The sequence below is a fragment of the Pseudophryne corroboree genome, unplaced genomic scaffold (assembly GCF_028390025.1).
Source record: "Pseudophryne corroboree isolate aPseCor3 unplaced genomic scaffold, aPseCor3.hap2 scaffold_481, whole genome shotgun sequence".
In the NCBI taxonomy this organism is placed as follows: domain Eukaryota; kingdom Metazoa; phylum Chordata; class Amphibia; order Anura; family Myobatrachidae; genus Pseudophryne; species Pseudophryne corroboree.
This window is the reverse complement of record NW_026970093.1, coordinates 153,851-167,614: the sequence shown is the minus strand read 5'-3', so window position 1 is coordinate 167,614 and position 13,764 is coordinate 153,851. Positions and strand designations below refer to the sequence as shown.

Sequence of the window (13,764 nt, the reverse complement as noted above, 5' to 3'; positions counted from 1 at the left end):
CTATATTACTATGTTACTGTAGTATACAGAACACCACAATGCAATGAGCAGTGATAGTGAGCACTGATGAGGATACTAGAACTGACACTGAGCAGCAAGATGCAGCACTGGACTATTAGTAATGTACTGTAGTATGCTGAGCACAACAATGCAGCACAAGACAATGAGCAGTGATACTGAGCACTGATGAGGATACTACTGAGAACTGACACTGAGCAGGAGAGACACACTACTAGTATTACTGAGCAGCAATAAGTATCCACTGATACTGAGCACTGATATTGAGATTTCCACTGAGAGAACATAGCCACGTCCTCTCCGCTCTCTCTTCAATGCACGAGTAAAAATGGCGGCAACGCGCAGCTCTTTATATGGAATCCGAATCTCGCGAGAATCCGACAGCGGGATGATGACATTTTCCCTTGTTCAGGTTTTCCGAGTCAGACGGGAACAACCGAGCCTGCCTCGGACCAGTGTAAACCACGTGGAGTTCGTGGGGAATTCGGTTCTCGGAGAACCGAACCCGCTCCTCTCTACCTTATACCCATCAATTTTTTTTATTTTCAATCTAAGCCCCTGCAGTTTTCTGTAAGCATCTGCTTTGCTATGATGATCAACAAGTCACAAGGGCAAACACTCAGGGCTTGAGGCGTAGATCTTAGGACCAGCTGCTACAAGCATGGCAGAGGTGTCACTATCACTGGTGACACCCAGAGAGGTGGCGAGGGAGATTGTAATGCAGTGCGCGCAGATAAGCAGCGCAATGGTAAAAAGGAGGCATGGTTTCATAGGTAGGGGCGTGGCCTGGTGGCCTGAATCTACATTTTGTTGCTCCGGGTGTCCCGGGGGTTGGGGGCTGCACCGGGGACTAGTGTGTGAGCGGTGCTGGCTCCTGCACAGTGACAGGGCATGGCCACTAGAGATGTGCACCAGAAATTTTTCGGGTTTTGTGTTTTGGTTTTGGGTTCGGTTCCGCGGCCGTGTTTTGGGTTCGAACGCGTTTTGGCTAAACCTCACCGAATTTTTATTGTCGGATTCGGGTGTGTTTTGGATTCGGGTGTTTTTTTTCAAAAAAACCCTAAAAAACAGCTTAAATCATAGAATTTGGGAGTCATTTTGATCCCAAAGTATTATTAACCTCAATAACCATAATTTCCACTCATTTTCAGTCTATTCTTAACACCTCACACCTCACAATATTATTTTTAGTCCTAAAATTTGCACCGAGGTCGCTGGATGACTAAGCTCAGCGACCCAAGTGGTCGATACAAACACCTGGCCCATCTAGGAGTGGCACTGCAGTGTCACGCAGGATGGCCCTTCCAAAAAACACTCCCCAAACAGCACATGACGCAAAGAAAAAAAGAGGCGCAATGAGGTAGCTGTGTGACTAAGCTCAGCGACCCAAGTGGCCAACACAAACACCTGGCCCATCTAGGAGTGGCACTGCAGTGTCACGCAGGATGGCCCTTCCAAAAACACTCCCCAAACAGCACATGACGCAAAGAAAAAAAGAGGCGCAATGAGGTAGCTGTGTGACTAAGCTCAGCGACCCAAGTGGCCGACACAAACACCTTGCCCATCTAGGAGTGGCACTGCAGTGTCACGCAGGATGGCCCTTCCAAAAAACACTCCCCAAACAGCACATGACGCAAAGAAAAAAAGAGGCGCAATGAGGTAGCTGTGTGACTAAACTCAGCGACCCAAGTGGCCGACACAAACACCTGGCCCATCTAGGAGTGTCACTGCAGTGTCACGCAGGATGGCCCTTCCAAAAAACACTCCCCAAACAGCACATGACGCAAAGAAAAAAAGAGGCGCAATGAGGTAGCTGCGTGACTAAGCTCAGCGACCCAAGTGGCCGACACAAACACCTGGCCCATCTAGGAGTGGCACTGCAGTGTCACGCAGGATGGCCCTTCCAAAAAACACTCCCCAAACAGCACATGACGCAAAGAAAAATGAAAGAAAAAAGAGGTGCAAGATGGAATTGTCCTTGGGCCCTCCCACCCACCCTTATGTTGTATAAACAGGACATGCACACTTTAACCAACCCATCATTTCAGTGACAGGGTCTGCCACACGACTGTGACTGATATGACGGGTTGGTTTGGACCCCCACCAAAAAAGAAGCAATTAATCTCTCCTTGCACAAACTGGCTCTACAGAGGCAAGATGTCCACCTCATCATCATCCTCCGATTCATCACCGTGTACATCCCCCTCCTCACAGATTATCAATTCGTCCCCACTGGAATCCACCATCTCAGCTCCCTGTGTACTTTGTGGAGGCAATTGCTGCTGGTCAATGTCTCCACGGAGCAATTGATTATAATTCATTTTAATGAACATCATCTTCTCCACATTTTCTGGAAGTAACCTCGTACGCCGATTGCTGACAAGGTGAGCGGCGGCACTAAACACTCTTTCGGAGTACACACTTGTGGGAGGGCAATTTAGGTAGAATAAAGCCAGTTTGTGCAAGGGCCTCCAAATTGCCTCTTTTTCCTGCCAGTATACGTACTGACTGTCTGACGTGCCTACTTGGATGCGGTCACTCATATAATCCTCCACCATTCTTTCAATGGTGAGAGAATCATATGCAGTGACAGTAGACGACATGTCCGTAATCGTTGGCAGGTCCTTCAGTCCGGACCAGATGTCAGCATCAGCAGTCGCTCCAGACTGCCCTGCATCACCGCCAGCGGGTGGGCTCGGAATTCTGAGCCTTTTCCTCGCACCCCCAATTGCGGGAGAATGTGAAGGAGGAGCTGTTGACCGATCAAGTTCCACTTGACTTGATAATTTTCTCACCAGCAGGTCTTTGAACCCCTGCAGACTTGTGTCTGCCGGAAAGAGAGATACAACGTAGGTTTTAAATCTAGGATCGAGCACGGTGGCCAAAATGTAGTGCTCTGATTTCAACAGATTGACCACCCGTGAATCCTGGTTAAGCGAATGAAGGGCTCCATCCACAAGTCCCACATGCCTAGCGGAATCGCTCTGTCTTAGCTCCTCCTTCAATGTCTCCAGCTTCTTCTGCAAAAGCCTGATGACGGGAATGACCTGACTCAGGCTGGCAGTGTCTGAACTGACTTCACGTGTGGCAAGTTCAAAAGGTTTCAGAACCTTGCACAACGTTGAAATCATTCTCCACTGCGCTTGAGACAGGTGCATTCCACCTCCTATATCGTGGTCAGATGTATAGGCTTGAATGGCCTTTTGCTGCTCCTCCATCCTCTGAAGCATATAGAGGGTTGAATTCCACCTCGTTACCACTTCTTGCTTCAGATGATGGCAGGGCAGGTTCAGGCGTTTTTGGTGTTGCTCCAGTCTTCTGTACGTGGTGCCTGTACGCAGAAAGTGTCCCGCAATTCTTCTGGCCACCGACAGCATCTCTTGCACGCCCCTGTCATTTTTTAAATAATTCTGCACCACCAAATTCAAGGTATGTGCAAAACATGGGACGTGCTGGAATTTGCCCAGATATAATGCACGCACAATATTGCTGGCGTTGTCCGATGCCACAAATCCACAGGAGAGTCCAATTGGGGTAAGCCATTCTGCGATGATCTTCCTCAGTTGCCGTAAGAGGTTTTCAGCTGTGTGCGTATTCTGGAAAGCGGTGATACAAAGCGTAGCCTGCCTAGGAAAGAGTTGGCGTTTGCGAGATGCTGCTACTGGTGCCGCCGCTGCTGTTCTTGCGGCGGGAGTCAATACATCTACCCAGTGGGCTGTCACAGTCATATAGTCCTGAGTCTGCCCTGCCCCACTTGTCCACATGTCCGTGGTTAAGTGGACATTGGGTACAACTGCATTTTTTAGGACACTGGTGAGTCTTTTTCTGAGGTCTGTGTACATTTTCGGTATCGCCTGCCTAGAGAAATGGAACCTAGATGGTATTTGGTACCGGGGACACAGTACCTCAATCAAGTCTATAGTTGGCTCTGAAGTAATGATGGATACCGGAACCACGTTTCTCACCGCCCAGGATGCCAAGGCCTCAGTTATCTGGGATGACCATCGACTCCCAGCAGCAACAACAGCAGCGCCAGCTGCAGTAGGCGTTACACTCAAGGATGCATCGGAGGAATCCCAGGCAGGAGAGAACTCGTCAGAATTGCCAGTGACATGGCCTGCAGGACTATTGGCATTCCTGGGGAAGGAGGAAATTGACACTGAGGGAGTTGGTGGGGTGGTTTGCGTGAGCTTGGTTACAAGAGGAAGGGATTTACTGGTTAGTGGACTGCTTCCGCTGTCACCCAAAGTTTTTGAACTTGTCACTGACTTATGATGAATGCGCTGCAGGTGACGTATAAGGGAGGATGTTCCCGAGGTGGTTAACGTCCTTACCCCTACTTATTACAGCTTGACAAAGGCAACACACGGCTTGACACCTGTTGTTCGCATTTCTGTTGAAATACTTCCACACCGAAGAGCTGATTTTTTTGGTATTTTCACCAGGCATGTCAATGGCCATATTCCTCCCACGGACAACAGGTGTCTCTCCGGGTGCCTGACTTAAACAAACCACCTCACCATCAGAATCCTCCTTGTCAATTTCCTCCCCAGCGCCAGCAACACCCATATCCTCCTCATCCTGGTGTACTTCAACACTGACATCTTCAATCTGACTATCAGGAACTGGACTGTGGGTGCTCCTTCCAGCACTTGCAGGGGGTGTGCAAATGGTGGAAGGTGCATGCTCTTCACGTCCAGTGTTGGGAAGGTCAGGCATCGCAACCGACACAATTGGACTCTCCTTGTGGTTTTGTGATTTTGAAGAACGCACAGTTCTTTGCTGTGCTTTTGCCAGCTTAAGTCTTTTAATTTTTCTAGCGAGAGGCTGAGTGCTTCCATCCTCATGTGAAGCTGAACCACTAGCCATGAACATAGGCCAGGGCCTCAGCCGTTCCTTGCCACTCCGTGTGGTAAACGGCATATTGGCAAGTTTACGCTTCTCCTCCGACGATTTTTATTTAGATTTTTGAGTCCTTTTTTTACTGATCTTTTGTGTTTTGGATTTTACATGCTCTGTACTATGACATTGGGCATCGGCCTTGGCAGACGACGTTGATGGAATTTCATCTTCTCGGCCATGACTAGTGGCAGCAGCTTCAGCACGAGGTGGAAGTGGATCTTGATCTTTCCCTATTTTTGGAACCTCAACATTTTTGTTCTCCATATTTTAATAGGCACAACTAAAAGGCACCTCAGGTAAACAATGGAGATGGATGGATACTAGTATACTTATGGATGACGAGTGACTGACGACACAGAGGTAGCTACAGCCGTGGACTACCGTACTGCGTCTGCTAGTATAGAGATGATAATTAATGATATAAAAAAAAAATATATATAACTACTGTAGGTATATATAATATAATGACGGACCTGGTGGACACTGTCAGCAGACTGCTAAACTACTAGTATGAAGAAGATAGAAAAAAACCCCACCACAGGTAGGTAGGTATACAATTATGGACGAGCACTGACGACACAGAGATAGCCACAGCCGTGGCCTACCATACTGCGTCTGCTAGTATAGAGATGATAATTAATGATATAAAAAAAAATATATAACTACTGTAGGTATATATAATATAATGACGGACCTGGTGGACACTGTCAGCAGACTGCTAAACTACTAGTATGAAGAAGATAGAAAAAAAACTCCACCACAGGTAGGTATACAATTATGGACGAGTGACGACACAGAGGTAGGTACAGCCGTGGACTACCGTACTGCGTCTGCTAGTATAGATAATATACTAAATATATTACTACTGTAGGTATATAATATAATGACGGACCTGGTGGACACTGTCAGCAGACTCCTAAACTACTAGTATGAAGAAGATAGAAAAAAAAACCCCACCACAGGTAGGTAGGTATACAATTATGGACGAGCACTGACGACACAGAGATAGCCACAGCCGTGGCCTACCGTACTGCGTCTGCTAGCATAGATAATATACTAAATATATTACTACTGTAGGTATATAATATAATGACGGACCTGGTGGACACTGTCAGCAGACTCCTAAACTACTAGTATGAAGAAGATAGAAAAAAAAACCCCACCACAGGTTGGTATACAATTATGGACGAGTGACGACACAGAGGTAGGTACAGCCGTGGACTACCGTACTGCGTCTGCTAGTATAGATAATATACTAAATATATTACTACTGTAGGTATATAATATAATTACGGACCTGGTGGACACTGTCAGCAGACTCCTAAACTACTAGTATGAAGAAGATAGAAAAAAAAACCCACCACAGTTAGGTATACAATTATGGACGAGTGACGACACAGAGGTAGGTACAGCCATGGACTACCGTACTGCGTCTGCTAGTATAGATAATATACTAAATATATTACTACTGTAGGTATATAATATAATGACGGACCTGGTGGACACTGTCAGCAGACTCCTAAACTACTAGTATGAAGAAGATAGAAAAAAAAACCCACCACAGGTAGGTATACAATTATGGACGAGCACTGACGACACAGAGATAGCCACAGCCGTGGACTACCGTACTGCGTCTGCTAGTATAGATAATATAATAAATATATTACTACTGTAGGTATATAATATAATGATGGACCTGGTGGACACTGTCAGCAGACTCCTAAACTACTAGTATGAAGAAGATAGAAAAAAAAAACCCACCACAGGTAGGTAGGTATACAATTATGGACGAGCACTGACGACACAGAGATAGCCACAGCCGTGGACTACCGTACTGCGTCTGCTAATATAGAGATGATAAAGATGATAGAGATGAAAAAAAAAATATAACACTACTGCAGGTAAATATTTATATAATATAATGTATGACGGACCTGCTGGACACTGTCAGCAGAATGCGTTTATAGAATAAAAAAAAAAAACACCACAGGAGTGTTTAACTTTTTCAGGCAGACAATATACTGGTGGTCACACTGGCAGCAAAAGTGTGCACTGTACTCCTGCTATAACTGCTCCCCAGTCTCCCCCACAATTAAGCTGTGTGAGCAGTGAGCACTCAGCACAGTCAGATATACATAGATGATATATCATGCAGCACACTGAGGCTGAGCACAGATATGGTATGTGTATCGTTTTTTTTCAGGCAGAGAACGGATTATAAATAATAAAACTGGTGGTCACTATCAGCAAAACTCTGCACTACTGAGTACTCCTGACAAGTTCAACTGCTCCCCAAATTAGTAGTAAATCAAATGTCACTCGTCTCTATCTTCTAATCTAAACGGAGAGGACCCCAGCCACGTCCTCTCCCTATCAATCTCAATGCACGTGTGAAAATGGCGGCAACGCGCGGCTCCTTATATAGAATCCGAGTCTCGTGAGAATCCGACAGCGGGATGATGACGTTCGGGCGCGCTCGGGTTAACCGAGCAAGGCGGGAGGATCCGAGTCTGCTCGGACCCGTGCAAAAAAGGGTGAAGTTCGGGCGGGTTCGGATTCCGAGGAACCGAACCCGCTCATCTCTAATGGCCACCCAGCATGACGCCTCCCTTCTTGACCATGCTGTAATTGCAGTCGCACTGCAGTTCAGCGTGATCATAAAAAATGGTGTAGCCTCCTGCTGGTACAGACTGTATGTGCGCGCAGGAAGCCGCCACCATTTTTGTGATCACAGCGGCTGAATGTGATGTCATACAGCTGCTGTGACCACGCCCCCTGTGTCTCCTCCATTGCAGACCCCATTTTGAAGCCTTGCCCCCGCACCGCTCCATCCCTGACTTGGAAATGGAGTGTTGCTGACCCCCCTCTCCCCCCCCCCCTGCCCCGATTGACAGGCAGAGGCGATCGCATTCTCTGCGGGGTGCCGCAGAAAATGCAGGCACATGCGTATGCTCTTAGCAATTTTTGCAGTTGGATCGCTTATTGTGATTGCAATCCAAACTGAATCAGGCCCCATTACCTATCACAATGTGCTGCGGGCAGTACAAAATTGGTTTAATATAGGAGAAAAACCCCCAGACCTGTGCTCCTTAACTGTACCTGGTGGCTAGTGGAGCGGCTGCCCAGTAATCAGTGTCCACACCAGTGCGCACACGGTCCACCCCCTACGGCCATGCTCCCCTTCATCAGCGGCCTCGTGATCCGGAAGGGCGGTGTGTGTGTGACTGACCTTAGGAAGAAACCGGAGCCTCCGCTGCAGTGACCCAGCAACCAGGGCACGGGAGTATACAGCGCCGCTGGGAGTGATGAAGCTGCAGTAAAGATGTATATTAGACCTAGCCTGCTGCAGCCCTTGTAGATTCTCATAAAACAAGTTCTTCTTTTCTTGTCAAAATTAATAGCTAAGAATAGGCTGCCTGAGGCAGGCCCCTGTTAAGAGGCCTGCTACTGAAGGCACCAACTACAAACTGAGCTCCCTGTTCATGGAAGCGGGGTTATAGAGGAGGATGCGCTGAGCATCTTGGGAACAGTCAAAAGCTTTGAGCCGGTTGGTGCCTCAGATCAAGATCCTACTCTACACCCCAATGTGAATCCTTGTGGGGTCCAGTGTACCCCACAGAAGAAATTAATGTGTCACACCCATTGGCAGCAACCTTAGAATAGCTGCTGACGGGCACAATTGAGAAAGGAAGGGGGGGGGGACATTTGAATCCAGCACATAGATGCAATTTAAATATGTAATTTGTACCTTCCTATTTTAAAATATAATGGATGAACCTCACCCTGTGAGAACAATCTTCATGATCAAGAGATCTCATATGCAAAATAAGTATGAGTTGGGATAGGGCTGGGGAGGGTGGCTGCTCGGGCAGCCCCTCCCCCGTCAAGTTAAGGAGATTCAACTGAGGAAGCACAAGGGAACACTCGTCTGGGGACAACAACTGCAGGGAGACCACATCTTTTCAGATGAACATGGGAGGGCGGAAGGCTGCCTAATACTGAAGCACCATCAAATACCAAACCATATGCAACAACTAGTACAAGCATTCCTGGGGGAAGGTCTGCAGCAGACGGATTTGCATACGGTGATGTCATCCAAGCAGTGGGCCAAAGTTGGCTGGAACCCTCATCTGCATATGAAAAGAGAAAAGGGGCATGCAGGGCATGGCGACCTTTTGCGGTGCTTGGATGACCCCTAGTTCGCATTAAACAACCCCACCCTCCTTTGGTGTGGGGCTCATGTTGGCTATGCCCCAGCCCCTGAAGCATTCAAGCTGATTTCTTGCAGCAGCTGGGCACTGTAACAGCTCCAGAGCTGCTCTGTAAGGCAACTAAAAGGGTGTGGGCCCTGCAGCACTACCTGTAGTTCGCATTGTGCGTTGGAAGGCACAAAGTAAGCAGACGGGAGAAGTCAGGATAGTGCGCAAGGGCATAGAAGGGAGCGGCTCCAGAAAAGAGAAGTGGAAACAGACAGCAAACTAGGCTGGAGAGAGACCTGAGACAAAGAGATCTGAATTATACGAGAGCCGACCAGGGGAAACACAAATTATGCAATCAAGTTTCCCACATTTGGGGAAATTGCAGGAGCAGCACACCCAGAGTGCAATGGGTGAGCCTTGCCCTGGGAGAAGCACCTTCATGATCATAGTATCTCACCTGGCAGGTAAGTAGGAGTTGGGCTAGAGCTGGGGAGGGTCACTGCTCGGGCACCCCCCTGTCAAGTGAAGGAGATCCAACTGAGGCAGCACAAGGGAACTCTCGAAAGAAGAACAAGGCTAGAGGAATATCTGAGACAAAGAAATCTGACTTTTACCAGAGCTGACCAGAGGAAAGCACAAACACAGTCCCCCACTACCACAAATAATGCAGTCGAGTTTCCCACATTTTAGGGAAATCACAGGGGTCAGCATACCCAGAATGCAATGAATGAACCTCACCCTGGGAGAACAATCTTCATGACCATGGTAATAAGTATGATTTGGGATAGGGCTGGGGAGGGCCGCTGCTCAGGCACATCTCTGTCAAGTAAAGGAGATTCAACTGAGGCAGCACAAGGGAACTCTCATCTGGGGACAACAACTGCAGGGAGAACACATATTTTCAGATGAACATGGGAGGGCAGAAGGCTGCCTAATACTGAAGCACCCCCAAACAACAAACCAAATGCAACAACTAGTAAAAGCATTCCTGGGTGAAGGTCTGCAGAAGACGGATTTGCATACGGTGATGTCATCCAAGCAGTGGGCCAAAGTTGGCTGGAACCCTCATCTGCATATGAAAAGAGAAAAGGGTTATGCAGGGCATGGCGGCCTTTTGCGGTGCTTGGATGACCCCTAGTTCACATTAAACACCTCCACCCTCCTTCGGTGTGGGGCTCATGTTGGCTATGCCCCAGCCCCTGAAGCATTCAAGCTGATTTCTTGCAGCAGCTGGGCACTGTAACAGCTCCAGAGTTGCTCTGTAAGGCATGTAAAACACAGTCCCCCACTACAACCAGGAAACATTAACGCCACTGCATCCTTGCTGCTTTCTCATGTGGAAGTCTATTTAATGTGAAAACAAGGTGATATCTAATTAGCACACAGAAAAGAAAATTAAGTGAATTTTTGAAAGAAAACAATACTGTTAATATACTACTAAAACAAATTAAAATGGTAAAAGTTATTGTACTTTAAGTAAAAATAAAAGAGCAAAAATATCAATCCCAGTTTTGGATTACTTTAATTAACAAAAAAAATGCATATAGCAGAGGATAGTTTCAATCTGTTTACCTCTGGGTTATGGGCCCAGCATGCTTCCATTGCAGTACTCTGCTGCACATGTAAGTGCAAGAGATCCTGAAGCACTCACTCATCATGGGAAAGTACCAATGTGTTTCTTCATTGGTTGATGGCAGAAACATCTTACAAAAACACTCCAGATTATTGACTTTTTAAAGTTTTTCTAGGAAACGTTCTAGATGATTGTTTATTAGCCTTTGTCTGGATTTTTCTGCCAGCATATTTCTTTTTCTCTGCAACCCACTGCTAAATTGTGCTTCCTAGCTGTTTTTATAAAATCACTGAATCAAATTTAACTCTGATTACATCAGAGAAGGCCAGGTACCCTACACCATAACAGGGGGTTTGAAATTTTGACTTGTCTACTTAAAGATCACCAAAATCTGATAACAAGGTCAATTAAGTCCCTGGGTGGGATTGAACCACCAACCTTTTGGTTAATAGCCTTACACACTAACTGATTGCGCCACAGCGACACTTTGCAAAAGTACATACTGACAAAGGCTAATAAGCATTCATCTAGAACGATTCCTAGAAACATTTTAAAAAGTCAATAATGTGGAGAGTTTTTGTAAGATGTTTCTTCCATCAACCAATGAAGAAACACATTGGTACTTTCCCATGATGAGTGAGTGCTTCAGGATCTTTTGCACTTACATGTGCAGCAGAGTACTGTAATGGAAGCATGCTGGGTCCATAACCCAGAGGTAGGCAGATTGAAACTATCCTCTGCTATATGCATTTATTTTTTGTTAAGTAAAGTAATCCAAAACTGGGATTGATATTTTTGCTCTTTTATTTTTACTTAAAGTACAATAACTTTTTCCATTTTAATTTGTTTTAATAGTATATTGACAGTATTGTTTTCTTTCAAAAATCCAATTAATTTTCTTTACCCGATTATTAAAATGGTAATTGACAAAAACAAACTACATTGTCACCAGAAGAGCAATACAAAATGTACAAGTGATATATTAAAATCATCTTTCCAGCTTGAATTTCAATGATGCATTGGGGCAACGATTCACCCTTAAATAAAGATTTTCTTAATTCCTTACCTGTGTGCTAATTAGATATCACCTTGTTTTCACATTAAACAGACTTCCACATGAGAAAACAGCAAAGATGCAGTGGCGTTAATGTTTCCTGGTGTCAACCTGTATTATTTCCGTAGATAATGAAATGAGGATGCATCTTGCTGCCTTTCCAATGAAGCAAGTTTAATTTAGTAATAGGTGAAAAACCATCCCTACAAAGATGTTAATCAGATACTTGGCTTTGTGGACACTTTTCAGAGAACAAATTTGTAATCATAAAAATAAAGCCAGAAAATGAAGAGCTGTTTAATCACTCAATTGGATTTTTCTGCCAACATTTTTCTTTTTCTCTGCAACCCACTGCTAAATTGTGCTTCCAAGCTGTTTTTTTATAAAATCACTTAATCAAATCTAACTCTGATTACATCAGAGAAGGCCTGGTACCCTACACCATAAGAGGGGGTTTGCAATTTTGACTTGTCTACTTAAATATCACCAAAATCTGATCACAAGGTCAATTACGTCCCTGGGTGGGATTGAACCACCAACCTTTTGATAAATAGCTGAACACACTAACCGATTGTGCCACAGAGACACTTTGCAAAAAGCACATACTGACAAAGACTAATAAGCATTCATCTAGAACGTTTCCTAGAAAAACTTTAAAAAGTCAATAATCTGGAGAGTTTATGTAAGATGTTTCTTCCAGCAACCAATGAAGAAACACATTGGTACTTTCGCATGATGAGTGAGTGCTTCAGGATCTCTTGCACTTACATGTGCAGCAGAGTACTGCAATGGAAGCATGCTGGGCCCATAACCCAGAGGTAGGCAGATTGAAACTATCCTTTACTATATGAATTTTTTTTTGTTCATTAAAGTAATCCAAAACTGGGATTGATATTTTAGCTTTTATTTTTACTTAAAGTACAATAACTTTTACCATTTTAATTTGTTTTAATAGTATATTGACAGTATTGTTTTCTTTCAAAAATCCACTTAATTTTCTTTACCCTATTATTAAAATGGTAATTGACAAAAACAAACTACATTGTCACCATAAGAGCAATACAAAATGTACAAGTGATATATTAAAATCATCTTTCCAGCTTGAATTTCAATGATGCATTGGGGCAACGATTTTGTGAGAAACATCTTCACCCTTAAATAAAGATTTTCTTAATTCCTTACCTGTGTGCTAATTAGATATCACCTTGTTTTCACATTAAACAGACTTCCACATGAGAAAGCAGCAAGGATGCAGTGGCGTTAATGTTTCCTGGTGTCAACCTGTATTATTTCAGTAGATATTGAAATGAGGATGCATCTTGCTGCCTTTCCAATGAAGGAAGTTTAATTTAGTAATAGGTGAAAAACCATCCCTACAAATATGTTAATCAGATACTTGGCTTTGTGGACACTTTTCAGAGAACAAATTAGTTAGCATAAAAATAAAGCCAGAAAATGAACAGCTGTTTAATCACTCAATTGGATTTTTCTGCCAGCATATTTCTTTCTCTCTGCAACCCACTGCCAAATTGTGCTTCCTAGCTGTTTTTATAAAATAACTGAATCAAATCTAACTCTGATTACATCAGAGAAGGCCAGGTACCCTACACCATAACAGGGGGTTTGAAATTTTGACTTGTCTACTTAAAGATCACCAAAATCTGATAACAAGGTCAATTAAGTCCCTGGGTGGGATTGAACAACCAACCTTTTGGTTAATAGCCTTACACACTAACTGATTGCGCCACAGCTACACTTTGCAAAAGTACATACTGACAAAGGCTAATAAGCATTCATCTAGAACGATTCCTAGAAACATTTTAAAAAGTCAATAATGTGGAGAGTTTTTGTAAGATGTTTCTTCCATCAACCAATGAAGAAACACATTGGTACTTTCCCATGATAAGTGAGTGCTTCAGTACCTCTTGCACTTACATGTGCAGCAGAGTACTGTAATGGAAGCATGCTGGGTCCATAACCCAGAGGTAGGCAGATTGAAACTATCCTCTGCTATATGC

General features: G+C 44.7%; 1 non-coding gene and 1 pseudogene across 1 annotated transcript; both read right to left on the bottom strand.

Moving 5' to 3' along the window:
• Positions 1-9,428: 9,428 nt before the first annotated feature.
• Positions 9,429-9,591, bottom strand: LOC135029012 (U1 spliceosomal RNA). Its single transcript, XR_010225227.1, has one exon. It is a non-coding gene; the product is annotated as a U1 spliceosomal RNA (small nuclear RNA).
• Positions 9,592-9,743: 152 nt separating this feature from the next.
• On the bottom strand, positions 9,744-9,895 carry LOC135029146 (U1 spliceosomal RNA; annotated as a pseudogene).
• Positions 9,896-13,764: the final 3,869 nt, after the last annotated feature.